The sequence below is a fragment of the Columba livia genome, chromosome 8 (genome assembly GCF_036013475.1).
Source record: "Columba livia isolate bColLiv1 breed racing homer chromosome 8, bColLiv1.pat.W.v2, whole genome shotgun sequence".
NCBI classification, from domain to species: domain Eukaryota; kingdom Metazoa; phylum Chordata; class Aves; order Columbiformes; family Columbidae; genus Columba; species Columba livia.
The window spans coordinates 26,037,280-26,063,509 of NC_088609.1; the positions used below are offsets into that span (position 1 = coordinate 26,037,280).

The 26,230-nt window shown below is 39.9% G+C and overlaps 1 protein-coding gene across 49 annotated transcripts in view; it reads left to right on the forward strand.

Moving 5' to 3' along the window:
• The window catches only part of LOC135580042 (uncharacterized), a 494,152-nt gene that overhangs the window by 283,890 nt on the left and 184,032 nt on the right, over positions 1-26,230 (forward strand). For 45 of the 49 annotated variants that reach the window (XM_065071243.1, XM_065071198.1, XM_065071196.1 and 42 more), the window contains 2 exons: positions 16,905-17,006; positions 18,613-18,752. The exons of 1 other annotated variant lie outside the window; for it this stretch is intronic. The gene's annotated coding sequence lies outside the window, so the exon portion shown is untranslated. Of the gene's footprint in view, positions 1-16,904; positions 17,017-18,612; positions 18,753-26,230 lie in introns of all 49 variants that reach the window. 3 more of the 49 variants (XM_065071203.1, XM_065071223.1, XM_065071208.1) reach the window with 2 other exon arrangements.

The window sequence follows — 26,230 nt, forward strand, 5'->3', positions numbered from 1 at the left end:
AGACTCCAGAGCCTCCACGTAGGCAGCGACTGACCCTCGCATGGTAGGTGGTGTCCTACTGAGAAAACTGTTGGATTAGAACTAGTTTGACCTGCATATGGAGTGATAAAGGACTTCCTTGGTTATTTCTAAAATGTGCTGCAATATATGATGCGTATACATATCTGCAGGAAGAGGCTATTTAAGCTGATGGTAAGTGGGTAGAAAAGATGCTGTACTACCTTCCTCTCTCACTTCGAGTCTTATCAGGTTTTGTTCTCCTCTGCCTAGATAGTGGATTGGTGATGGAGCAGTTGTCTTTGATGTGCATACAGGAAGTTGTCCCCTATTTTCAACAATGCTGTCAATATGTTCTTGAAGTTTCTTCTATTTATGTAGCCTGTGACAGCTTTCTGTGCTGCCTCTGCCTTCTGTTCTTATCTCTTCCACCTTTTCTATTCATGCTCTCTTGGCTCTTTGTAACCTGCAAACCTTAGTCATTTCTGTAGCTTTACATATTGTAGGCAGTGGATTTGAATTAGGTACCTAGCCCACACAAACCTCATTCTACTGATGAAACATATTCTTAAAGCCTTGACTTTGATGTCACTATTAATCAGCACTTGGCTTTCAGTTAGATTTCTAATTTTGAAGTGTGGGGATCAAAACAGATATTCAGGCATGTTGAGGGCTATTTGAATGGCTTCAGGCTGTTCTTTGGCACTGTACTGGGATGGAGCCAATGGGCAAACACAGCAATTTGTTAGCAAAATGAGGTTTTAATTTTCCTCCATCAGGTTAGGAATTTAGTACAACCTGTTCACATCATCATGAATCACTAGTACAATATCTAAGATATGTTTATGATTGTTTTTACTGTACGATCTCTACAGCTGCTGAACAAACAAGCCCAGACTTTTTTATACTGAATGGAGGTAGTGAAATGGAAAGTTTGGAAAAGCTATTGATAATACTGTCAGTGGGTGACTATTCCAGTTGTGAGCCCCAGACATGATATTTGAGGGTTGTATTGTATGTCTCTCAAATTCTATGCATAGAATTCTGTCTCTCAGAAATGTAAATTCAGTCTCTGCTCCTATTAATGCTTGTGGAGATGGACTGAAGATCAAGTTTCGTGTCTCGCAGGTGAGAGCTCTGACAGCTAGGCTGAGATGGGCTTGCTCTGTTCCTTCTGTTGCTGATCAAGCTTTGCAGAGTGGATTCCATTAGAAGGGATTCCAGCACAAGGTGAACAAGGGAGCTTCCTGCCCTTCAGCATAATTTGTGCTGTGGTGGCTACAGGAAAGATGGGTACAAGGTAATACTCAGTACCTCCTGAAGGAGTGTTGGAAGAGAACCTGTGTAGGGCTCTACTCGTTTTCCTAAACAAAAATAAAACAAAGGACAAATGACTTCCTATAGTAATTTTAGGTGTCTGGTGTTTGGATCTTATTGAGAATCCTGGTCGGAAATAGGAGTCTTCACGTATCCTAATACAATGCCTAAGTAGCAGTTATTGTAGTTTTAAATTACATCTTCTGTTCCAGAGGTGTCTTGTTTCAGCCAGTTTGGAGCACAGAGACAGACTTAGATCTCCTTTTACCCTGTCGTATGGATATGCCCTTTATATTTAGTATTTAGAATTTAATATTCCAGGAGAGACTAGAGTCTTGCAGTTGGGGTAGGAAGTGATGCCCTGAAAATTTAAAGACCCTGACATATAAATTATGAAATCACAGTTGCTAATTGGAAATTGCAGAAATCTGGAGGAATTAATCTTGTATTTCTCTTATGGAAGGCTGAGGGTGGTTATCGTGTCAATACTTCATGCTTCTGCCACAAAGAAAAGCAGGAGGAACAAAACCGTAACTAAAAATAGATCCCAACATGCAGATTTATCAGATATTCAGGTCAAAGATAGTTGTTAGCACATCCCAAAGCTTTGGGAGACACTGAGTTATGAGACCCTATTGGAACCAGCTTTTGAAACATTGGAATCTCTCAAACTCCACAGGCCTCCTTGCACCATTTGCTGCACTGGCATACCACACATGCTGGCAAACCAGAAAAAGATGACTGGTGGTTTCTTTCTATTTCCATTTAGTTGCTTTTCTTCATTTACATCTCTCTTCTGACCTCTTGGAGTGTGAGCTCTCCTAATTTGAACTCGGAATGTGTGTGTTGTATTCAGAGGCAAGATGGAGGTTACATATTGCTAAGTAGTTTGCCTAAGTAAGTAACTACGTCTCAGTGTATATGTCTAAGTGAGTCTCAAGGGGGTCTAAATTGGTATGATGTGCACAGTGAGGGGTCTGGAAGAAGAGGTAAGCTACCCCAATTTAAACTTCCTCCAGGCTTAACTGACATTCTTCAGTTTACTTAGACTCCCCTCGGTTGTTGGCCCAGCATCTTCTCATAAGTCAATTTCTTTTTCACACTCTAGAAATAAAACACAGTAGAAGCACAGAATTTTGAACGTAATCAGACTTATTATCTGGTTTGATCATTATTTTGTAGAGATTTGATTGCTATTTATCATATGTAATAGAGGTCGTTATTTTATTACACGCTTTCTGGGTGTGATTAAGTCACTTAAATGAAGGCTTTCTTTCAGTTTAAGTTAGTAAGAATAATATATTTCTGATTTCTTGTAAATAAATCTGAATTTCCACAAATCTGCATGCATTGTACTATGAAAGCTTTTTCGTTAGGATATAGAGATACAAGCAGATTGATAAAGTATAGAAGTTTGTGCAAGCTAAAAATGTTATTTTTATAGAAAAATTATTTTTGGTCTTAAATTTTATGCATATTATCTCCAACGCTGTGATCCTGTCTTTCATATGACAGGCTTTGAGAGTGAAAGATATAGTCCCTTATTGGACATGTAGACCTTAACAGGAAAAGGAAAGGAGTATTACTCAACGTAGCTGAGTGTTTTAGAAATAAATTTAACATTGTTAACATTTACTTTGTTAGAAGTTATTCAGTGAGTGAGATGTGTAGCTGTTCAACTGCATTGCAGATTTCTGAATTATATTTTATTCACAAATGTTGTGTAAGGAGCATTGCTGAAGCTAAAGCCAAGCGAGAGAGTTAGGATGAGAGAATGTGGTCCTGAATGAAGAGACCCTGGGGTGACATTGATCAGCGATACGTGTTGTGCTGCACAGCTCGGTCTCTTCATGCGCTGCTGACATGTGGTATGACCAGTCTGAGCCCAGAATTCCATCCTACATCTGTGCTATGGCTACTCAAATGCAGGTTAGCAATGGAAGTATGCAAGTGATGGGACTCTTGACCAAAGTATTTCACGGCAGACCCTTCCAACCCTCATATGAACTGAGGACTCCAAAACACAGTGTACAGATATAGCTTTTTCACCCACACCCTGTACTTGTCCAAGTACATAAAAGTTCCTTTGCCCATCAAGTCAGCATTGAAATTTTTTCTACACTAGCACATAACTTCTCCTCTGTACTCGCATGAAAATTTGGCACCATTTATATTGTTCACATGTAAAATGTCCGTTGTGGATGTGCATTACGTGTGAAGCATGCAGGTCAAGCACAGCTGCACTACTGATATAAATGTTCACCTACACAACACACAATTATTTCATGTGATTAGGGAAGATTAGTTAGATACAAATCACACCTGGAAATGAACAAACAAACAAATCCACATCATCCTGCACAACCTTTCAGAATGGTGGGCCTGATTGGCATTAGGAAGCCAAAGTGCACGGCGTACCTCAGAAAGAACCATGAACCATCATACAGAGCGTGTTTAGCACTGACCTGGTCCCGTGCAGTGCTTCTGTGTGCCAACTCAGGACTGTGTTAAAGGTGCTTCAGCAACATCCTGAACATCCTGGCTTTCAGGCAGAGCTCACTCACACCTCACCTGACGTTCAGATATCTTGCAGCTTCTCACTCAACAGCAAAACCTCTAATTTCTTAGAGGATGTAGCTAGCATATGACTTTGTGAGCAACAGCAATGGCATGAAGGCTCACCAAATATTACCAGAAGGGGTGAGAAGCAGAATAAGGGGAACAATCATACTACGTTTTTTGTGCTGAAAGCAGTTTTGGCAAGCTTGGTTATGACCTCAAGGAGTAGAGGGAGAGTCAGCAGGAGACCAAGAACAAAAGAGTGTTTCCCATTAGATACCTGAATACTGTAAGATAATGCTTTTGTATTTAAACTAGAGAGTCGCTGCACCTTTCTTGTGGTACTGTGTACCTCAGAGACCTCACCTTTAGTAGTAAACGTGCTTGCTCCAAATTGTTTCTCAATGGACTGGTAACTATCAGGTCTTGCCAGTTTCCTGAATGATGGCTATTTGTGTCTGTGACTTAAGACTTGCTGGGAAAGGTACATGTCATCGTAGGACTTCAGCTATATTACTATGCAAATAGCTACTGTGTGGTTTGTTAGGGAAGCCAAGTCATGAGATGGATGAATTTTTGCTACCTTAGGTTCAAATGGTGTCATCATGCTGTAGAAAAAGCAATTGGTTTGGGGAATCTTGTGCTTCTCCTTCTTTTATTTTATTTTCTGACTGAAAGTGGTTGAGATTGGAAATGTTTGGGTACCCTCTTCCCCTTCTTCCAGCTTTCCTTTGACTGAAGATTGACCCATCACTTCTGTCAGCTGCCATAATTAGCTCTATATTTATGCTTCAAGTGAGATTAGCAGATTCCTTTGTCTTAGAACACCATCTTAATATAAAGGTTCAGTAAGTCAACTACTAATTGCATAAATAATGTTTTTCAACAGAAAATACCTTCTCATTTTTCTATGGAAGCTGCTCATGTCTGTCTTTTCTGTGTAACGTAACTTTCTCTCTACATGGTTTCTGGTTTAAGATTTTGATATCAGTCCTACTTACACAGCAAAATAGGTGGCTGAACCAAAGACATTTTTCCTGGACCTACCTCAGAAAACAGCATGCAAGTTGAAATTTCATTTTTAAGTTTAACTTGTCCCTCTTGGAGCAAATTCACTGAAGTCAAAGTCTCACTTTTTATAGCCTCAGTAACTGTTTCTGGATTTTCAAAGTCAACGCAGTTCTAAGCTGAAGTAATTATGGCACATGCTATAAACCACAAGCACTGTAAACTCAGCATGGACTGCTGTATCACTGTCTTGAAAGTATATCAACCTCCTTTCTCTCTAATTTGTTATACACACTGTTTCTTTGGTTGCTTTTTTCTACCCTCACATTCGTCGATTAAAAGAAATGAGGATGGAGCCTGTTCCCAGTTCATAAAAACATAGGCCACTTTTGGAACCATGATACTTAGACTTAAAATGGCTTTAGAATAAAAATGAATACATTGTACATTTTTCTCCCTGTTGTCCCTTCTGTTGGAAAGCAGTACACTATTAACTTAAGGCTGTTATTAAATGAGACTTTGTCTGCTGCTATCAATGGGGATCCCTTGGCTGCACTAATTATTGCAGCTGTACTTACTAAATTCATCTTATTCCTGAATTCAAAGAACTCATATAGTATGGATAGATTTTTTCGTACGAGGCGTCTCTACGAAGTAGGCAAGGGAACTTTAAATGTTTTCGTTTTAAGAATTGGCAGATAATGAAAGAACAAACCACTTGTAGTGCCTCATACCTGCACATTTCCTTGATGTTTATAAGATTTACAGAGAAATTCTTTTTCGTTCTCTTTTCCTCATTTTTTTGCAAATGTGTGGTCATCCCGATTTTGCCCAGGCCTGACTGTGAAATGCCAGACTACCACAACAAAACCTAGGCATCGCAATATTTTTTCAGCTCAACCAGCAACTGACAGTCTCATGAGATGGTTTGCAGATTTCCAGCTCCAACTTGTAGAACCAAGATGTTTACATAATTTATATAAGGTGAGGCGGTGTATACATGGGATGGTTAGCTGTAATAATAGCCACATTTTCAAAGTTGCCCAGCACATGCAGCATTTGGGCCTGCAGACCCTTATAGGACAGTGCTAAAGTACTTGGTCTGGAATAACTTGGAGAAGGGGGAAATTACTTCTTATTACCCATTTTACTTGGTTCAAACAATTCTTTCTTTTAAACCATAACTGTCACTGCCTATCATAATTGTTACAACTTGATTTAGCATTTCTAGGTGGTAGCTCTTCAAGGGTTCAACACAGCTAGCAATAGTTAACTGCCCGGAGTACTCAAGTATTCACATCAGAGTGTCTGAGTAACTCTAATAATGACATCTGTGATGTAGGAAAAAACCCTGACCCTCACCTTCACAAGGAATGGCAGAATTGTGGTTCCACTAGTGTATAAACTGGGTCACTGACTGAGAAAATGAAGGAGGCCTTGATGGCTACTACCAAAAGTTCCTCAGCTGTTAAACATTTATGGCTCATCATATATCCTTTTATTTTCTAATTCAGGCTGTTCTGAACATGAGGAACAGCTTTGTAGAGCTCAGTAGCTTCAAAGAAAAAGGATATCAACAGTAAAGATCTCCACACTGAAATATCTCCCATGATGGGAAAAAAAAGATAATATTGCCAGGCCACTGTCCTTAAGGAGATAGATGCAATAAGAATGCTGCTTGCACTTTGACCTTGAATGAAAGGTGGTTAAAAAACCCACACGGACTGTGGACAGTACACTCCAGGAGCAACAGTGTGTATTCCTGGCCTAAAATACTGCAAGATGGAACAAAGTTAAGGGCTGCCACATGTGATAGGCTGCTTCAGGAAGCTTTAAAAGATGTGTCTTGGAAACCCAAAAGGAAACAATGAGTGAGCTTACAAAGGATGCATTTTTAAAGAAAAATCATATTGCATTGTCTTCTAAAATACTTGCTGCCCACAAAACCATGTGATTTCTTGTTACTATTAGTTGAAGTTACCCCTAGGAACCTACTCCTTCCCCTACTAAACTGCAGCAGAGTGCAAGAGGCATTTCTGAGACTGAATTCCCCACCTCAGCACCACTATAGTTTAAAAAGAGGCACAGTGCACTTTATGAGGAAATGAGAGAGGGCCCAAAATGCCTTTTAATTTATTTTTATAATAAATATCATTAAACAGAATTTTGAAGCCATATATTTTTATTTTGTATGTAATGCTTATAATGTAAAAAGGAGCTATTTTATGAAAAGGTTGAAATAAGCTGTTGCTAACAATGAAGTCACTATTTTATTGAAACCCGATAAACTTTGCTGGATGATTTGGGATTTTTTAACAACTTTTTTCAAGGCTGAAAAGAAAAAAATGGAGCCTTAAGTTTGGCAGAAGTGAAAAATGATTTCTGCGGCAGCTTCATTTGGACATGGAAAAACCTGTTTCAAACCACGCATGGCTCCACCTCTCACAGACTATTTATTATGTACCATAAATTACATATAACATATAACATAAAAATTAAATAGAATTGTTCTGGAACCATAGATACAGATTGAGAGTTAATTAAATGAATGCGTGGGGAAAAATCTGTGTGAGATACAGGACTAGGGGTTCCCTGCTGTACCTATTTAATGAAGTCTCATCCATCTGATGGCTCCTGGACCCACTCTTCAACACTTCCACAAAAATGTCACATTCTTTATGGGCAAAAAGTGCGGAATGTGCCTTACCCACATCAAGTACACCATTTTACTATTCCAATCCAATTAATTAAGCCTCTATTCTTCGTGCATGAGTGGCCGTCTCTCAGTTACACACCCAAAGCAAAGCTCCAAGGGGGCAAGCCAGCCAGCCAAAAAAAGAAGGTGCGTTCCCCGCTCTCATTTACTTAAATTCATATTTTTGGTAGAAACAAAATGTTTAAAATGACTTCAAATAAAAGCATGTATGTTTCTCCAGGGCCAGAGCATCAATAACTTCTGTGTCAGGAAAATTAGCTTTTATTATTTTTATTTTTGATGCAGAGTCATAATTAAAGCAGGGAGGAGAGGCCAGCCTCCTCTGTGAATGAGAAAATTAGACTCAGTGTAGTGAGATGGGAGGGTAGAAGGAGACTTCTGATGCGTGATTAAATGAGGAGGCAGTGTGGTGAGGGCAGATGAGACACAGCACAGTGGGAGTATGGAAAGCATGGTGAAAGAAAGAAGCAGAAGACAAGATATTAAAGTACCATAACCTGACTGGACTCCTGAAGAGTTAAAAATGAACTGATCATCTGTCAGGAAACCACACAAGAGGGGGGAGATCTGGTTCCAGTCCCACCTCCCTGGCTTTGTTGTTCTCATCTGATTAAGGGAGAAGAGTAACTGTTTTCTTCTTACTGCACAGCATTGCACTGTTGTTTTTAGCACTCGGTTTCTAAGTATGTTTCCTACAGATCATCTGTCATTTTAGTGTTAGAAACAACCATGCTATTTTTCTGTAATTATATAGAATCTCTTCATTTATGCACTCATTGGTCGTTTTATGTATACTGATCAAAAGCTCAGTCAAATTCACTGTATTGTCTGGACACCTGAGATCCAGCTCAGGGAAACACATGCTCAGGTTCTCTCTTGCGCTGCAGACTCACCACAGAATAAAAGTGCAGATTACATTTAGCGACATGTATAAAAAGCCATGCATGCCACCTCAGTGTAACCCTGTGTCAATGTGAAGTCACAGACAGGGATGACCTCTTCCAAAATCAGGTGTAGTAGTAGAAAACGTTGCAGCTCCCTTTTGTTGGTGCCCACCAAATGGGAAGAATCACAATAGTGCTGCCCAACGGCAGTGCCTGTCATTGTGAATAGTCAATCATTTTAGTAAAAATCCTATCGTAGGGCTTGTGAGAGGGATTTGGGTTGGGGGTTGGAACTGGCAGGCTGTGCTGGTCCTGCAGCACCAGCTCCTCCCTCCTTTCCCCAGCAATGGTTTCTGTGCCAGTATGTACAAAATGCCAGTGCCAGTGTGTCCCTGACAGGTGCTATTAGGCCAGAAGATTGTTTCACCTGTTGCAATTACACCTTGGAACTTTTTTACACTTTTCTGCAGAGGTGAGATTTCCCAAATGAAATCATATTTTCCAACCGAATTGCAAATTTGAGGCATTTCACCCATTTACATATCCCTTCAATCTGTCATCGTTGATGCTAGAAGGGAAAAATCTGAAACAGAAAGGGAAAGCTGACAAGTCCTAAAATTAAAAAGTTATTGATTAAGCTATTTGACTTGTTCTTTCATTCCAGTATTGTACTCCAGGAAACAAATGTTTAATTTATTTTGGATAAAGGGATTCAATTTGTGATAATGCCATGAAAATATAATATCCTTACAAACTCAGATTTCTCATAGGAAAATGTTAATGAGTCTTTTCTATTACACTAAAAATACTGTGTAACAGAGCTGCTTGAATATTGCCCAAACAATGTTTCCGAACATTTGTCAGAATTGTTGCTTGGTTCACGAAAACTGATATCCCATTGTACTCACTGTTTGCCAACATTTACTTGAATAGTTTTTGTTTGGGTAGAGGTTGGTTTGTTCCACAAGATGTATCAGTTCATTCAGAAACAGAGAACAGATACAGTATCAGGTGATTAAATGACCAACCACAATCATCATTGCTAATAATAAACATTTTACTTTGCAGGCAGCCTATAAGATCAAAATTGTTCATTAAAAATGCAAACATACTTGATATTATGTGAAGTCTAGTTTAGGTATTATTCCTCTGCAGAAGAAGGATCAATGCCTGATTGTCAAATGCAATTATTACACATATTGGCAGAATTCAGACTTGGTCCACGAATATTCATTATCACAATTCCTTCACTGCAATTGATTAAGGGGCGTGTGTTGTTTAATAGCATGAAATACTTTCTTTTTCTCCCTCCAAAGTGTTTTCAAAATACAAGGAAATATCAAGAACTAAGTCTTTATCTTTGTTTTGGTGCATTGGCAACATTACAGTCCTAATCAGAGTACTCAATCAGAACTGGGCCTTCTTTGCACATAGTGCTGCTAAAAGACATTCATTGCCACAAAGTACGTAACCCAAAGTTATTTCAACAAAATAAATGCCTTTGAAATTGTGAGAACATAGTTCATCATCTCTTCCCTAAATTATATAGTACAGTTCACCAGCAAGCACTGCATTTTCTCTAAATATTAAAACTTGACATATTATAATTTCATAATTAGGGCTCTATTTGGGCTGGATTAATTTCTGTTTTATTTTATTTTTTTTTCTTTTAAATTCTCATCATGTTCTTCAAAAGATTTTCACTTTGTTTTTTAAACAAAGTCATTAGTACTCGGGGAAAAAACCTCTAAAATGTGATATGAGTCTTGCCAATGCAGTAAGTTATACCTGAGTCTGTGAAGAGCCTGAAACAATAACACTGAAAGGCGGGATTTGCCAAATTTGTTGTAACATATAAGATTAGTTCAGATAGCCCATGATAATGATCTCAAAAATTTAAATGACAGCTTTTGTAACTATTTTATTACCACTAAAACTTAGAAGAAAGTAAAGGGCCAGTAAAATATCACACAAGGTGGTTTTAATAACAAAATCACTGATTTCCACAGGCAGTTGGCTCAGCCCAAGTTGTAGGATTTGGCAACATACACCAGGTATGTTACTCCGCTCCCCCAGTGAAGGATGTTTTGGGTTGGCCTGACTGGACAGCCAGGGCTGTCAGAGGCAAAGGCAGGCCAGGCCAGCGGCAGCACTGGGCGCCAGGGGCTCATTCCACCCGGCCAGGCTGGTGGGCAAAGGAAAATGAATATTCTCCATATCAGGCCAACTTCATTCTCAAGAGCAACAGGTCTGGACAAACCCTACTGTAGCACTGAATGAAAATCCTGGATTGAAATAGTGAGTCTGGGTGAAGTTGCAGCAGTAAACTTTACGACAGTTGCCCATGCATTCAACTGAAATTCTAAATATAAACCACCTTGAACTCTGGGACAGTTCAGCTTTGTTTTTCTATGTCTCTCCAGTGAACCCAACACCAGTTTCAAGTTTCTCATGACTTTTAGATTTGGTTATGAACATTTTCACTATTCTCCTCATGCATTATTTCATTTATTGTGGACTTGGTAATTAGTTGTTGAGGTTTTTAGTAACTGTGTTGAGGATTTCTTGTAAAGCTTTTTGGCTGTGTTTGTTTTTAGACCCCATAAATCTTACTGCATTTTATAAGACAACAGATTACTCAGACTAAGGTATTTAATGCTATGTTGAACTCTGTTGGTGGCTTATTTTGTTTTGTTTCTTAAAAACTGCCATACAGGCTGTAGGTATTTAGTGATATGAATTAAGCAGCATAGTATTCAGCAGAATAAACCAGTAGTTTCTTTTACCTACAACCATCTCAATCATATTCTTATACCTTTACTTCTTCCTTACTGATAGCATCCTAATATTTTCAGGATTGATGTCATCAATTTATCTACTCCAGAAGGGTATATTCCCTGGAGACTAATTAGTTGGGGGGTAGAGTTGTGAGGGGAAGCCAAATCTATTTTAGTGTTTTTTTTTCTTTTTTTTTAAATAGTATTTTAAATGAAACAGTGCTCCTAATATTGTTTATACGGGTAATTTTCTCATTGTTGACTTGCATTCATTCTCCCTCCCTGCCATAGCAAAATAAGAAAAACAGATTACTGTAAATTTTGGCACAGAAAGGTATTTGCATCATTTTCTTAGAAGTCACGTGCTTTGGATTTCCTCTTGCTTATGATATATTGAAATATCTCCCAGATGTTTTTAATTATAAAAAGTTTTCAGGAAAGCAAAGTAATCCGTAATAAAATTTCCTCTACATTTTTAAAAATAGCCAATAAATTAGTGTACTGTAGCTTATCAAACTGCCACATAATTCTACATTTGACCCTGCTGCAGCAAGGTCTGGCATTTCCTTAGGCAGCTGGCTTGGTTGCAGGCAAAGCAGCTTCCCCGGGTGTACTCCCAGTTCCTCTTCCAAGGGAGAACGTTCCTCTCCCAGGGCTGAGCTGGACCCACCAGCGCTCATTGGTGACACCAGCTCCGACGTCCCACACAACACAACCACCTCTGCTGCACCAGCTTTGTGCTATGGGTACGTCACATTTGGATTCAGGGCAGAGAGAAAGAGAAAACATTTTAGCTGCTGGTGTGTGATGCTGTGCCGCATGAGGAGATTTTCATTTATTAATTTTGGGCGCGTGCCCAGATTGCTGTGGTAAAATCTGGAAGAAAACACAATAAAAACAGAAGATCATCTCAGTCTTCAGGGATGATCATATGGATGAGGGCAAGGCTTTAATCATACAAGACTTTTTCAAATGGTTGAAGAACTAGACAAGGGACAACGTCCATGAATCCTTCAAAATCTTCCCTATATTTGTTCAGCTGTTTGTTCTTCCTAACGACACACCTGACGAGTGTACTTACACTAGGCCTGTATTTATATCAGTAGTTAAGATGGGCAGGGCAATGGGAAATAGAAACCGACCTTGCCATTTCTGTGATTTTCAAGTTGTCTGTATGTGTGTGCATGGTGGGTTTTTTTCCCAGAAATTTGCTACTGGAGAAAATCAAGATCTGAATGAAAGGTATAGCTTAGCAAACATCTTGGTAAAAGAGTTATTAGGCATTGAGTGAGACTTGCTATTGGTTTGTGGGTTTAGTGGCCTGCACAGACCTTTAGATTTGTCCCTCCCGAAGATCTCTCCCTAGGAAACAGGGACTTCAGCCAGTGTCCTGAAAGACAGGGAGGCATGTGCATTTGGTACTAGCCAGGTATGGGGATTTTGTGGCACTGCGAGGTGAATTTGAGGCTGCCAAGCTGAGGGGAATGGAGCTGGGATAAAAACTGACCCAAGCAGATTGTTGAATACACGCATTTCAATCAACCTTACGAAATTCTGTACTGACCAGCCTTCTGTTAAATTAACCTGCTGTTACCTAATTCTATCTTATGAAGAAAAGCTGCAAGCTGGTGCAGTAGCACCCAGTCCTTGTGTGTTCAGGCCACCAGAGAGTAGCAGTGCTGATTTAAAAGATCATGGGATTTTGCATAGATTGGTTTTTATCCCTCTGCTCTTCGGTTGCCCTGGAGTCGGGCTTGATCCCACTGCCCAAGGGCTGCCCTGGCCCGGGGCTGTTTCTGGCGGGAGGCTGCGGGCACGGGCTGTGGGCAGTGACTGAGCAGCCCCTCCTGTGGGGAAGATGTGGGCAATGCTCTGAGGGGTAAGTGGGTCATTTTGAGCCTCTGAAGTTTCATCTGTGTTTTTCTGAAGACGTGGCTGTCCTCTAGATACAATTTCATGAGCAGAGACAGGCAGTTGTGCTCCATCCATGAGCGTGCAAACTCGTCCTTCCACAGTCCGCTGTGCTGGCAGCCTGAGTTCTCAGTCCCAAACAGGGGAAACTGGTATTTCACAGAGAAACCTGAGGAACTTATGAGAGGAATGGTGAGCTACAGGTAACAAAGAAGGTGTACTTTGGTGTGGAAAAAGGATTTAAAGTGGTTTCTGATATTTTTGTTGAACTAAAACTGTACAAGCCATGCTGTAAATGTCGGGGAAGGAGGCTGAGGGAGGATTGCACAGCTCTCAAAATGGCGGCCATTACTGACCCCCAGCACTTGCAAGGGGCTTCCTGAGAGCAGTGAGGGGGGCAGAAGCGATGCTTGTGTCCTGCTCTCTGCAGGTGTCACACTGGGTGTAAAATACCTGAGAACTGGCTTTTATTTTCACATTTCATTTGCTCTTCACAGCGCAAAAGGCTCAACAGCAAAGGAGAAATGGGCCCAAGGTCTTCGGGCAGCCGTGTTTGTGGGAGTATAGTTAGGTGTCCGCTCCGCAGCCTACCTGTGGAAATAGGGCTGGGGAGGAAATTATGGGATATTTGCTGGCTGGCTCATCCATCAGGGAATATTTATTTGTTCATTAATTTATTTTATGAAGATTGTACAGGCTACCCAGTGCAGTTCCTCACCAATAAGTCTCTGTTCAGAGTTTACAAACCATGACTGGATGGGAAGTGCGACACTATAGTCCACCTCTGGCTTTAGGAGCTGGTGGTGTACAGCATGTTACTGGGGAGGCACTGTAAAAACAAAACGCAATACCATGCCTTTTTAGAGATTGTTTTTCCACTTTTTTTATTTAAAAATTTAAAAAATGTATAAACAGGACTTTGATATCCCCTTTGCACTGGACTAGAAAAGCAATTGCGTTAAGGAGACTATCTGGTGTAGCTTTCTGTCATATTACATTTCTGTTAAATAAAAAAGCAAGCAAGGAAGCATACAAGAGGGGGAAGCAGGGTCAGGTCACCCAGGAGGATTTCAGGGACACTGTCTGATTGTGCGGGGATCGAGTGAGGAAAGCCAAAGCCGTTGGGGAGCTGGACCTGGTAAAGGGTGACAAGAAAGCCTTCTGCAGGTACATCAGCAGCACAGACAGCAAGAGAAAGTGTGGGCCAGCTGCTGATGGGGGTCGTGAAGAAGACAAAGCCAGACTCTTCTCAGAAGCCCCCAGTCAAAGGACAAGTGGCAATGGGTACAAACTGAAATACAGAAAATTCCGCTTAAACGTTAGAAAAAACGTTTTTTACCGTAAGGGTGGTGGAACATTGGAACAGATTGTGCAGAAAGGTTGTGCAGTCTCTGTCCTTGGAAATATTCAAGACTAGACTGGACACAGCCCTGAGCAACCTGTTCTTGCTGACCCTACTTTGAGTAGGGGTTTGCACTGGGCAGTTACCAGAGGTGTCTTCCAGCCTCAACTATTCCGTGATTCTGTGAAATTCTGTAATTTGCAATTTATCCAATAGCTGTCCTAACAATCTGGACTAAATTAATCTCTCTGTAAATCCATTGAATATTCATTATCAAAATTCTGTCAACTTAATTTAACCTAAACTTGAGTGTTCTATAAAAGCTTTTATTAAATCAGAGGCCAGCAGAAATATGTCCAGCTTTTGATTTCAATGAAATCAACGTGTATTTTTTTAACAAATTAATAGTCTTTTCTGAAAATGAAACTGCCTGGGAGCAAAAGTGAAACTTGTTTTATTGCTTTTCATTTTGCAAACTCAGAGAAATAGCAAAAGTAAATGGAGGTCATAGGTAATGCTAAGTAAACTGAATTAAAAATATGAATTTGTTTACAATAGCAATGCCACTTTTAGCAGTACAGTGAAGAAATCAGTGTGTTTACTGATACCCTTATTACATTGACAGAGACTTTTTGATCTTTTTTTGAGCTTTCTGTAGTTCTTTCTCTTTTTGTCAAGTTTCTCTGACACAACTCAAGAGCTTCATGGTTGTAAATACTGGTAAGATGCAAGTTGCTATAATTTCTGTGTGACTATAAGAGGTAGACTAGTGTAAATCACACTAAGAAAGTGAGTAATTTACTCTGGAATGAGTGCAGCCAACGGCTGTCATTGGCTCCAGGAGGAGGGGTGCCCGTTGGTGCCTGTGTGTGCTGAGAAAGGTGAAGGCTGAGTTAAAGCAGGTCAGGCCTGCTTTATTTTACACCCTCCTGGTAGCTGCTTTGCTGATTTTCTGCCTGATCCTGAGGTCCACTTCTGTTCTTGGGATGCTACTTTGCCTACATTTCTTTTGCCACTTACAGCCAGGAATAGCCACCGTGTCCTTGTCCTCCTGTGTGCTGTCTGCAGCTGCAACTGCTGGCTGTAAGCTCAGGCATCTCCCTACCTGGATGCAGAGGGCTGAAAGCGTTTTTTTCTTCACTCCTAAAGTAAAATCAAAGTGGTCTGTGACACCCTTCATTCCTTAAGCAGTGTACAGGAGTTTGTGGCTATTTAATTCCTTCTGTTATAGGCTTCCTCCATGTGACCTGTTATATGTGACCTATGGATATTCCCTCATATACCTGCCACATGGACTCCGTCATCCCTCCCTTGGCAGTAATACTGATACTTGGCAGGGACAAGGACCTTTCCTTGCCTCTCTTATTATGACTGAACTTCCAGTACATAAACATTCTTTTTAAACTAATGTAATATGCACAGTTTTATCTCATTTATTTTGTCTTTATTCCAGTTCCATCTTAAAATGGCTCACAGTAAAAGATTTATTTCAATTTTTGAAGTTCCTTTTTAATGCAAACTCTGATTCAGCCTCTAGTAGTGCAAGATAAGGTAACCCAACAATGCTACATCTTCTTTTCTTAATACTTATATGTTTCCTTTCCTCCTTCCCTTATGGAATAGCTGAGAAAAGTGGTTGCCTCCACTGCTTAATGCATCACAGCTCAAAAACTCACTCCATCCATGTGATTTTGAATCCCAGCCCAGCTGGTGGTTCCTAGATTTCAGGCTCTGAATATGAGTTCAGCACTTTAAAATGAATCACTCTAAACAGTACTTCTGTCAAACAGTCTTTTTTTCTTGGGCTGGAAGGTTTTCCTGATTTTTCAGATGCACACCCTGGAAAAAAGAACATTCTCATAAATGCAGAGAAAAATATTAAAATTTTCTGGGTTTTTTCCCCATTTCTTTAAAGTGCTTAGTCTGTTTCTATTGTCTTTTAGCGCAACCAAGATGTGTGGGTTATGCTGCTTTTGTATGTAACTGGCCTTGTTCTTATTTGTGAAGTGGTTTCATCAAGATTCACTGTTTTTGCAAAGTCCTGTCTCTTGAGGAGCACTTTTTTTACCTCATATCGTGAGGAGTTAGTGGGGTAAAGATTCTCCTTTTCATCTGCTGGCTGTGGACAGTTCTCTTCAAAAGCAAGTTCATGGGTAATGTCCCAGCTCTCACCAGGAAGTTTGGGTTTTAATAATCTGCCTGCTTATGAAAACAATATCTACTCTGAAAACAGAAACAATGAAAATGCATAATGGACTGGGATAAGTTTTCAGTTTTGTTCATTAGCACACAGCTCTGCTCTTCATTCTTAGTTCCTTATTGATGCTAGTTGGATTGATTAAGTAGAGTGTAAAAGATCTCACATGGTTTTCTTTTTTAACTTTTCCCCCAAGGATGTTTGCTGAGTGCCATGCTGCTTCCTTCCGTAGGGGCAGACGGAGTCTCCAAGGTGCTGGTTTCTTTGTTGAACTCTGAATGGGAGACATGCTCTTCTGGTAAGCCTCGGTGAGGTGTGTTGCAATTTAATGCAGACAGATAAACACAAAACTTTTCTTTCGAGACATACCATTTTTTATAACCCTTTGGATAATGTTTTCAGGAAAATATTTAAATGAGCCACTGATTGACACATATCTCATGTTAAATGTGGGGATTTTGTGTAGTTTTTTTGCAAAGCTGAACCTCCTGTGGAGGAAAAGGGTCTGACAAAGAAACAGTGAAAATGAAACCAAACAGGAATGAAAAAAAGAATGATTTGAAAAGTCATCAACCGTCTTCATTCACAAATTGTGAGTTCCTGAGCCAGGGCTGTTTGATACTCCTCATTTCTCAAAGAAGGACTGTGGGAAAGACAGGCCTGTAGTCTGCCCTGCCTTTCCAGAGGCCTGTTGCCTCCCTAGTCCAGTGTGGTGATTGAGCTGCTCAGATGAGAACCCTTAACCTGCATTCCTCAAAATGTGGACTGGGCTATATTAATTGTTTTGAATAGTACTGTCATTCTAAGAAGGGTTCATTTTCACTAAAACAGGTAAGGGCATAAACAAGCAGTCTTAGCTAACAGATTTGAGATAACCCCCAGGAATGAGGCAATGACAAGTTCCTGATGATTAGCAGCCTTTTCAGCTAGCAGAGCTGTGAATGGAGAAGGACCTGTGAACACAGTGTAGTTGTTCCACTACCAAAGGCAAATGGTTAGGGAAGTGCATAAGATGAGCCACATTAGACCCCAAACCTTATCCAGCCCCATATGTTTGTCCCAGGTGTAGTCAAAAGTTGAAGAATGTAGCTATACCCCTCTGGAATGTTCTGCCAAACACAAACAGGCTGTAGTGGCCTGTGGGGTTTTTCCACTTAGGACACCATCATGAGTTTTTTTTCTCCGAGAATCCAGTCACTTACTGAACTTGTGCAAACCTTTGCATCCACAGTGACATCTTTCTTCAAAGCGTTCCACGGCTTGACTGTACATTGCATTGTTTTGAGTGTGGCATCTGTTCACATTGATGCTTCTGAGCTCTCATATCAGAAGAAGCAGTGAACGCATTCCCATTTATCCTTGCCACACCACTTATGATTTAATAGGTCTCTGTCATATCCTCCCTGTGGCATGTCTTCTGTACTGGAGGATCCCAGTACGTTTGGTTGTCTCCTGTCCAGCAGTAATTCTGCAGCTTTCATTATCCTTGTCACTCTCCTCCAACCCTTTTCTATTTCTATTATATCCATTTTAGAAGTGGGATCAGAACCAGATACAGGGGCTCTGTGGATTTATGCACTGATACAATCATGCTCTCTATTTCTTTCACAGTGATTCTTAACATTTAATTTGCTGTTTTTTTTCTGACAATTCTGTTCTTTGAGTTTAGGTTTTCATTATCTGTTATACTATCTGTATTACTTGTCCAGCTTTTACATTACCTATAATATACTATCCAGATCTTCTTCTTGACACAATAATGAGCTTGGAGCCAGTATTTTATGCATAAAGTCCGAATTGTTGATTGCAATTTGTGTCGCTTTACATTTATCTACATTAAATTTCATTGATCATTTTATCACCCAGCGATTTTTCTGATAAAATCCTTTTAAATTTTTTCACAGTCAGCCCTTGTCTTTGCTGCCTTCATCACGTTTCCAGCCCCTGGATGAAGCATCTGAATCCCCAGCCTTACTTCTGGAGCCCCTTTACAGGCAGAATTCCTAAAAGCTTCTGCTGGATGATGCTGAATGATGCTGAAAGTGTAAGTTCCAGGCAAGAGGGTGAAAAGAAGGTGTTGGAGGCAGGTTCCCACAGGTGGAAAGCTGATGTACTTGTGCACTGTGCAGTTCTAATAATTGATAGAAGTAGTTAAAAACAGAGCTCTTGAATGACTGTGCAGGGTGCTGAAGAACGTTTTTCCCCAGTTGGGCCCCTCGCCATATGTATAGTATTATTACTGTAACTGCATTGTACCATATAAATGAATGATTTATGTAGTGTTCTATCCACCTCACCATGACTATGTGACCAATCTATATTACTAGATCATATTCAGACCTTTACAGTGGCAATATATGCAGCTTTGTATTTTGGAGCATTACCGGTTCTTTAAGCAATAAGACCCGATAGGGCATACGTTATTGGCTGCTAGAGCATGCCTCCATGTGTTCATTAAGCACAAGTCTGGAGGCTGCAGTCTGGGGCTGCATCCACAGAAGAAGCAGGTTTCAGGCTGGCCATAAAGACCCAATATTATTTTCCTGGTCTGAGAGTGAATATTGGTAAGTTTTATGTGAGACCAGAAAGCAGCTTGTTTTGCTTTTACTCATACTGTTCCTAGATAAGGAATAATAGTAGAGGGTGGGAAGAGACATTCAAGTGGCAGTCATTTCTCATCCAGATTTTCACTAATGGTTCAGATATTTTTGACTGGTGATGCTGTGGTGGTTTCTTCTGCCATCATGGCAGGTGCTGCTGTGAAGTTCTTTAATCTTTTCATTTTGATTCTAAGTCAGTTGCTTTTCTTCTCAAGTTGGCTTATCTGAAAAGTGAGTCCCTTCAATCTTTTGTTTTATGACAGAAGAGCTGTGGGACAATAAGCAAGGGACAGAAGTAGTGTTTCAAAATGATCACCAGACTAAAATCTGCTGCTGTTTTCTGTGACCTTCCTGATGTCCTTGTGCCTTTGGAGGTGCAGTGGCATAGGACTATACAGACATGATCTTCCACAGAAGCTGTGTCCTGGGGCTTAGGCTTCATTATGGGATGAACTGAGGAAACTTGCCCTTGGGTGGCAAGAAGTAGGTACCTATGTTGTGACTGAAAGAAAATCCATTCTGTTGGTTTGGCGGTTCAACAATGTGTTCACACTGGGAGGAAGAAGTAGATCCTGAGTGTTTACTACTTCCAGTATATTCTTTTTAATAGAAAGTGAAAGATCAAAACAGCCCAGCTGCCAAGGAAATGAGATAAAAGTAGTAATTCGTCTGACAGACTTCTAAATGTGTTTCTCCAGACTTTTTATTTCATCAGTGATCTAGCCCTAACATTTATTTCCCATGCAGCTTTTCCAAGGGCTGGACTTTATTTCCTCATTCAGCTTCTCTTTCTTAGAAGACCTATCAGAAGCATAAATACATCTGATGCATTCTTTGTAACAAACTGGGAAAGATGCAAAATGTCCAGCTGCCAGAAGTCATCTACTGTAAGGGCAGTTAGCCACATGCCACATGTCTAACCCCAGGGGAAAGCAAGTGGGAAAGGCTTCAAGCACAGTGAGTAGCCAGAGAAAGAGACGAGGGTGGTTTGGGCAGCATTACAGAGTATCCTTTGCTGGAATTACAACTTAAGTCACATTTCCATTTGTATACATTGTTCAAAATTCCATTAATACTATGAAATAAAATAGTGTCCTCTATGTCATAGAGTCCCTGACTCCACTTGCCAGATTGAGGAGAAAAAATCCAGGCCTGTCCTGCGTTAGTAGGGAACAACTTTTCCAAGTTTCCCAAAAAACTCTGTTTAAGCAGTTGCTTGCTTTATAGTTTCAGTATATATAAATATATATATGGAGGCCTAAATGCTCCTACACAGAAGCTATACAGACATATATCCTGAAATTCTGACAGGTTCATAAGGGCTGGACAAATCTTGCCTTGGAGCAGAAGAATGATTTATTTTCTTTTTTTAATTATTTTTTCCGTTTTTTTTTTCTTTCCTCTGGAAGAATGGAATCAGTTATCACTGCTGTGACAACTTCATACTTCTACAGCATATGATGCAACACTGCAAACTTGGCTTGCAAAGCAGTTGATTTAAAACAGTAGAAAGCATCCTAAGATTTGTTCCTCTAAATTTTATTACTGACATATGGATATGAAAGGGCATAATTTTGGTAGCTAGATCTAATCAGCACTTTGTATATAAAGTGCATCAAAACCACACATCAATAGTAGTGCATCTTAGTGTGTCTGCATTCCAGATCGTTGTGTAGTAGAAGTTAAACTGTTCCTTTCATTTCTCCTGGAGCCCAGCTGGTCTCGCTTAATTTCACACTATTTTATATTCTGTTTATTACCGAGGCCAACAAATATTTTATTTTAGCTGTTTGTACATGTTAAACAAACATGAGATGCTGGTGGAATGTCTCTGGCAGAAACATGCTGATTTCCTTATACCCTCAGAGTCCCTTCCACACTTGAAGGAGCGGGCTCAGCCAGTCAAATTAGGCACCTAAACAGGAAAACCACAGACACACGATTACAGTTTCAGCCAAAGCTAAACGGTGCAGCATGAAAGTCATGTTGTTTGGCTTTTTCACAGTGAGGCCTGCATGAACAGAGACAGCTGGCAATGTCGCTGTCAGAGCCTGTGCATGGGAAGTAGGAGAAGGGGAATTTTTGCTCCATGGAGCTAGCAGAGTCAGCTTAGCTCTCCTCCATTAAAAGATCATCATAGGTACCCAGCAAGAAAACAGCACATTTCTGTTTTCAAACAGTCTCAGATGCCCAGAGACTGGAAAAGTCTTAAGGATTCTAGGCTTCTTTTTTCTATAGATTTCTGCCCTGATTGAGGTCTCCAGGCCCTGAGCACTTCTCATAATATTCATGAATCTTACAGAGCTACTGCTGAGGTTGGACTGTCAGGAGAGGTGGCGAGTGCCCCTGTACTGGCTGCCTGATGGCTTGGGGCTTAGGAAACCTGTGCAGGAGATACTAATTAAGACACTTGCAGGAATATTTCAAACCCAGTTTCCCACTTTCTTACCAGTGCTCAAACCACTGGGATGTTAGACTTAAAAAGAAAGGGCACTACCATAAAATTCCATTTTTTAAAAAAAAAGCGGGCCTGCTGTTTTGTTGAAAAACTGTGGTTCAGACAATTCTGTGGTGTAATTCTAGAACAGGTGGAGATACCTTTTTCTTTGTCTATTCAGATGCCTGAGCATCTCACATTTAAGGAAGTAGAAATTTAGGTGCAACCTATGTTCATGACTCTTCTTGTCTGGTTCTGGTGGCTCCTTCTGAGAGCTGTGCCCAGCTGTTACTGTTACTACCTACATTTCTCATTCTTTGGTTAGGAACCTTACACATTAACACAAATTTTGTTGTGCACTGCTTCAATGGCTGAATGTCCAAAAGTTAAGTGTACCAATGTACAACTCGTAGTACTTCATTTACCTAGCCCTAAGCTACTAGGATTCTATGTACCTTAGAAACACTTAAGGGAGGTAGAAATCTGAATATAGGCTTCTTGCCCAGTCCCAGTGAATGATTATCCTGACTGTGGTTTGTCATGATGAAGCACAACTATGCTACTTTATTTATTGTTAATAGAGACTGAGTTGTGTATCGTGTTCTTATGCTGCCATTGCCAGACTGCAGCTGGAAAGTGCTCAGTAAAGCTGTCTGGTTTCACACTGTGTCCTTCGTGGAGTATATTAGACTGTGAGCTGTGCTGACTTCTATTTTGCTTCTGCAAAAAGTTCAAGTGGTGTTTTTTAACTCTGAAACTGTAAGCAGTTTGGTCTTCCTTAAAGGCACAGCTCCACTGCATAAAGTGCTGCGGTGATTTAGACTGGCTGCAGTAACCAAGCTATGAGTTCCCTCATTTAACTGGAAAAGGGCTTGTTACTGTCTTCTTTTAAAATTCTTCAGATCTGAAGATTATTTTCCAGCCCTGTGGTCCAGAAGAGGCCAGGCTTCTTGATTTAGCCCATGCGTCTAATAGCAGCTATTTTATTTTCAAAAGGACTGAGCCAAGTTGCATGCAAGTATTTTTTTGAATGATAGATCTTTTTTGTGATGGTTTAGTGGTATTGTAGATATAGATTACAGTTTAGTATTGTTCCCTCAATAAAAATTGCTCATGCGTGGCATTTGTAGAGTAAAATAACTTAGGAGTGATCAAAGAAACTCCTGGTTTCTATGTGAACTGAAATTTTGTTAGTCTTTTCTCATGTTGGTGGGTGGAAAAGGCCAAGGGATGGTTGTTTGTGTAAGGAGGGCAGGATACAGCTGGGAGGAAGCTTGAAACTCTGTTGCAGAGTCTGCAAATGATCTAGTCACATCAAATAGATGCCTACTGTTTGCCAAAAATCAGTGCAATAGGGAGATAATGAAGGAGATAATGAGGATGATGAAATAAAGAAAAAGAGAGCACTGTTGCTCTTTAATACAGTGACCTTTTTTGAGATGTGTCATTTGCACCGGTGTTCGTATGAGTGTTGGCCCGTGTTGATTTTACAGTACTTAGTTGTGTGATAGCTTCTTACCAAAGCTGAGGGAGCACCCTGTGGCTGGCCTCACTCTAGGCTCGATAAACTATTACAGTAATGCTGTAGTTAATGGTTTCTGGAAAGTTGATATCTATCTGCATTTAAACGCTCACATTTTGGGATAAATATTGAGAAATCACAGGTATGTAATGCAAATCCTGGGTGTGCCAGCCAAGCCTGTAGGAAAAAGCTCATTAGGATTAATCTCTAGCAGGGTGACTAATGCAAAGGGAATGAGGTACTTTCCTCCCTGAGACAGCAGAGATTTGACACAGCTTTCAAAGGGGCTTCACTGGAATGCAGTAGTTTGCTTTGTGCAATAGGTATGCTAGCTTATTTAATTTTAAACTGCTTGCTTTAGACCAGAGAATACTATACTAAATTAAAAGAGATACATAGCAGCATACTCCACAAATGGATTTAAAGCAAAATAACCTACTCAGTTTTGAAGAAATGAGGTACACAATTATCCAGTGTATATGAAGTGCATTAAAGGCACTTGAAAGCATATGAAAGCTGTCTTGCCTCCTGCTCTGCTCTTTGAGCTTGGCCAGATTTTTACATTTGAGGAACCATATTTATGAGTGATGCATTCATTACATCCCATCTCTGTTGGGTTTTCACAGTGACCTCTACATGTAATATCAGGAAAATTAGTTGCAATCCAAGATTGCTAATGTGTTATTTTAAGAAGGAGTAGCTAAAGATGACCCGTTTTATTAACAGTTCTCCAAAGTCTTTCTTAGGAGGAATATTACTTACTGGTAATGTTTGTGTGAGACAATGAGACTTTTTGCTCACAAGTGCTGCAGTCAGCTAATAGCAGTCAAATTCTTTTAAGTGGTATGTAATTGTTAGCCCCATAAAAAGAAAAATAAATAGCTGTTTTTATCAATAAAACTATACAGAGCCAAATACCAACGTAAAGATAATTTCAGTATAATTTACAGTGTTTAACCGTATTACACTGCATTCCCAAGTAACACACTGGTATTTGTAATTTCAGATCGAGAACTTTATATTTTGCCTCTGCATTTTTTCAAAATTTCGTCTATATTACATGTTTCGTTCTGGGTAACTTATCAGGCAGGGGGAGGATATGTGGAGATCCTTTCTAAAACTCTTAATCATTTTTCAAAGAAAGTTAACGGAAAGGGTAGATTTTCTCGATAATCCTTTCAAAATTAAAATATAACACAAACCCACTATGTTTAAGTGACATTAAGGGTCTTACTTAAACCAACTAAAGCTGGGAAATTCGAAGTGAATAAGTTACACTCTTTTGTAAACTGCCCTCATGTATTACAGCTGACAGTGGGGAAACAGGTTCAGAGAGCAGTTCAGATAATAATCTTAAGAGAGCCTGGATATTGCCTGAACCCCAGTAGTTGGGAGAGTGGGATAGATGCCTTTTAAGATCATTCTTTCTCATGAGAGATATGGCATTTCCTTTTCATGGTCATGCTGAACATGGCTTTTCTTTGGCTGGTTTATGCTTCTTTCCCTGGTTAACAGTAAGGGCTGAGTATCACACAAGTACTTTCCAACAAAGATCTAAAATTTGAATCTGAAGCCTGGATCCCAGGCTTGCTTACTCTCCCATCTCTAGTTAAAAGAAACCCCAGCTAAGCAGAACCTCCTCTTACTCTTTTCAAGTATCAGAAGGATCCAGATTCCACCCTGTTTTCATTTGGGGTCCAGGCCGACCTTTTTTTTCTTGAAACCAGTTCAGTATTCTGTGTTTACACTCTTAATTAGCTTCATATTGCCAGTGTATCAGATAAGCGTTAGTTAGGCACAACCATACTTGTTAGGGACAACCTATAGTAGAGCTCCCATAATTCGTGTGATTTATAAATCATTTTAGAAGTTTATTAAAATTGTCCAAATATTCTGATATATCTAAAAAAGAGGAGGTTTTATATGCCTTCTTACTGTTCCTTTAAGATGAATGATAGATTTTTGTGTAGAAAGGGGAGTTTAATGTTCTTGGCTGTTTTTTGTTGTTAATTTGAGGCAGCAAAGACACTTTTCCTTTCAGCCACTAAGGTTAGCTTATATTTTACAGAACTCTTGCAAGCAGAGCCTGCAGTCCCTGATTAATGTCAGAATCTCCTTTCAGTTTTTCTCTGAACACATTACTTAAAAATTTGCATAATTGTTTAAAGTTGCACATTTTGCTGATACTGCCCCTATTAAATGATACAAGAAAACACAACACAACATTACATTACATTACCGACAGGATCAAAACAGAAAGTGACACTTTTATGCAGTTGTGTATTTTGCGAATCAGGGCAGTAATTGGAACATATTAATGATTTCCTTGACTCCCCCTTATCCTGTTTCACTGCTGCTCCCACTGAAACCGTCCATGTAAACTCTGAGGATATTTAACACATTTTAAGCTGTCCTGCCCTATGTAGCTCCTTGTAAAGTAATTTATAATGATGATTCCTACTTGGTGAGACATGCACACTCACACATACACATAGCAGCACATAAAGCATGAACCTGTTAAGGATTTCACCTTTTAAGAAATGACAGAATAATTACAGGACAACATGTCCTTCATGAGTAAAAACAACTAAGCTAAAGTGCTTTCAAGGCTGGCATGGCCTACTTCTCTCCTAGAAAGCTGCATAAATCATAAAGTGCTAAGGGATTGATTCATACACTGAGTGATAACTGGCATCTATATAATGGTGTATATAAATGTGTGCATAACATACACACACACTGAACTGAATTCAGTTCTTATTTAAAGCTAGGCAAAAGAACTGAGTTGATATAGCCTGAACCCTGACTTTCTATACAGACATAGAAGATGCAGAGGATAAACCAGGTGCTTCCTTAATGAAGGGTAAGTAAGTTATTCCATTTTCAGACCTCTTCAGGAGCGGATTGCAGTAGTTAGTAAGTTGGCCTCGGGCTGAAACTTAGTGTGTTAGAAGTTTCTTAGT